The 3,173-nt window shown below is 32.7% G+C and overlaps 1 long non-coding RNA gene across 1 annotated transcript; it reads right to left on the bottom strand.

The window, feature by feature from the left end:
* Positions 1-863: 863 nt before the first annotated feature.
* Positions 864-2,179, bottom strand: LOC137234006 (uncharacterized). Its single transcript, XR_010947635.1, has 3 exons — positions 1,471-2,179; positions 1,261-1,390; positions 864-1,198 (listed from the first exon to the last, which is right to left on the bottom strand). It is a non-coding gene; the product is annotated as an uncharacterized lncRNA (long non-coding RNA).
* Between the last annotated feature and the right edge of the window lie 994 nt (positions 2,180-3,173).

Below are 3,173 nucleotides of genomic sequence, written 5' to 3'. Positions count from 1 at the left end.
CATATTGGAAGGTGCATTCCACGTATTCTTTGTAAGATTCGTTGTTATTTCTATTTGTCTTGATGTCCCATCTACCACCCAGAGGCTTTGAAACTGGTTGTACATAGAACTCATCTTTTTTGTATATTTCGCTTCTTTTGTAGTTACTTGAAAAGTTCTTTATACGGTTTGTAACACATGAACCAAAGCTATGAAATGTTTCTTTTAAAATAGTAGAGTTAACTTCACTATGTCTATTTTTAAGAAGAGCCTCGAATGTGTGGAAAAGAGTACTTACAATTTCCTCAAGCGAACTAAAATTTCATTTACGTTACTTTCTGCCATTCCAGATGCCATTAAGTGTTTCGCAAAATTCGGAAACGATGCTTGTATTGGAACTTCAAAATTGAAATCGTGACACAATTTCTTTGAGTGATGCGTTACATCGCTTGACACAAAATCAGCTTCTTTTGGTAATTCTTCATCTAATATATTTAATGCTGGTATGAGATCTGAAGTCACATTTAATACATCGTTTGCATTAACACCGACAGAGCAATGTTCAGCATGTCTTTTAAGCCCGCTAAATGTGCAAAAAGTTTTCTTACAGCTCTTTGATTTTATACAGTTTAATATAATTCCTTTTGATTCCGATAAAAAATGAATATATTTCAAATGAAATATGACAAAAGCAGTAGTGTCAAATACCTTGTTGCAAAAAGAGCAGAAATACATTTTGGCAATACTTATAAAGTACTTTAGTATCTTTTAAGGTTGTCAAATTTTTTAATAAATTAACAGTTTACTTCAATTTGTCTCGTACTAGATTTAAAACTTTTTTCTATTTCGTAAATGTATTTCGCAAAAAAATTTAGATAGCTTGTTAGAGTCGGATCAAACTTAATACTAAATATGTAAAATGTTTTGAAATATACATCAAATGCTTCAACAAAACTGAACGACGTAGGTAGACTTAGCTTCTTACCATCAACGACTACAAAATAGTGAGTTATTGCTAATTTGTTAGGCCCAACAGCAAGTAAAGTAGGGTGACGTGAGGCAGCGGCTACTTCTTCTATAGGCGAGTTGTGGTTTGCAAATGAAATAAAATTGCTTTCAGAGACTTTATATGAAACCCTTTTCGCCAAGTTACACTTCGCTGCAGTTGAGGGCAGGAGTTTTAGCAAATACAGAAAGGGTTGTACTTCGGAATTCCAACCTTAAAATATACAAAAACGTTACGCCTGGTATTGAATAATATCAAAGATGTATGAATTTTACCATTATTTATAGGATTTTGAACTCCAGAGGACTCGTGATATATTTCCTTAGCGAAAGCTGAGTAATTTTCCCACTTCTGCAGTAAATATTTGCTATTTTCTCCGTATTGCAACTCAAAATCAAATGAAATCTGTAATAATGATATAATAACAAGAAATAACAATTACATTCATGAATAAATACAAAAGTGAATATATTGTCATTAATTACCAATGTTGCATCAAACAGAAAAAATCTAAACGTTGAAAAAATGTCTGTACTCGCTGCACAAAATTTCTGACGACCTTTTATTGTCTTGGCCAGTCTTTCTTTTATAGTATCTCTCTGTTCGCTCACAATGCAATTTTTGAAAAATTCGATGTCTTCATTGGAAAGATTTTCATCGTTGCTCGCGCAAACTGCTTCTGCAATATCTTCTGACTTTCCCTCAGTTTTATGCCTTTTCGAATTAAAATTTTTTAGTGGTTTTTAATATTCTTAAAACAGGTGAAGTGGTGAATTACCATTCAACAATGTCACATCTTATACCCAAATTAAACCTACCTACCCACACTCCTACTTTTCAATTTAGTACTTATTACTTTAATAGCAAAGTATCAATACAAGCATAATATGCATTAATAAAGGGGCCCAATAAGTGCCTTACAAAAACAATGCCAAATCCCATCTAAAAATGGCAAGTTGTAGAAGCTCATAAGGGTGTTCTTGAATAAGCGCCAACTTGAAATTTTGCATATTGATGAATGTGGTGTAAAACTGTTAATGGAAAATGTCAAAACATGTTATGCTATATTGCACAATGATTTTGGGGTTTCCGTTCTTGACGTTGCTATCATATAAATATGTAGAATTACTGAGCATTAAACAAATTTTGGTTTTTGAATTTTCTCTCAAAAGTATGATGAAAAAAATGTATTTACCTATAACATACCTTAGGGTGAGACCACTGGTCTGTCTGATAAATTCAACAATATATACGGTAAGAAAAAATCCTGATTGTTCTTTAGATATATACAAAAACGGTCATTGTATTTGTGAAATTCACCTAGTGGAGAGGGATTCATACACAATTTTTCACATTTAGACGATAAATTTTTGACTGCTGTATAAAATGAGCATATTTGTAGATGTCTTTATAAGGCAAAATCAATTAATTGCAGAACAATTTACAAAACAAAAAATTTGTTTTCACAAAGCCAAATGTGCAAGTTACACTTGCGCATAGAGTGAATACCCCTAACTTCGTTCGAGACCAAAAATTGTAAAAATTTAAAATTGTGATTCCTTCAAAGAGCTGTGTTGTCACATTTCAGCTCGGTGTCTCAAAAAAGGAGTTATGTTGCCCCTTTTCACTTCACCAACTTCAACAAATTTGCTTGATTTTTCGCATTTTTGTTGAAAGTTGAGAAGAAAACTTTTCTGATGGTATATGCAAAGGGAATTATAAATGGAAGACTAGCTGGCGCCAATGAATATACATATGTATGTCCATTTGTATGTTATTGTTTTATACAGGCATGCTTAACGAACGAAATGATATCGTTTCGTTCGTTAAGCATGCCTGGTTTTATATTTTCAGATTATTTATTTTGATTAGCTATTGTCTTCTTCTGCAGCGCAGAGAATGGTTTGTTTTTGTATATACATACATATGCATGCATGTATATATGTATGTCTTAAGACGGTTTAGAATTTTGTCAGCATAGATATGAGAAGGGGTTGTTGGACGAAGTTTTGTTTACGCGTGCACGTATATATGCATGTATTTATGTTTATGTATAGAGATCAGCTGGTTTGAACTTTGAATAACAAACATGCATGCGTATGAATAGGGTTTGTTTTGATTTCAACCACACCATGCTTATGCTTACATATGTACATATACAGCGTTGGCAAGGGAAGTGGTTGTTAGA

Source organism: Eurosta solidaginis, chromosome 5 (genome assembly GCF_040869045.1).
Source record: "Eurosta solidaginis isolate ZX-2024a chromosome 5, ASM4086904v1, whole genome shotgun sequence".
Taxonomy (NCBI): domain Eukaryota; kingdom Metazoa; phylum Arthropoda; class Insecta; order Diptera; family Tephritidae; genus Eurosta; species Eurosta solidaginis.
This window is presented reverse-complemented; position numbering and strand designations above follow the sequence as displayed.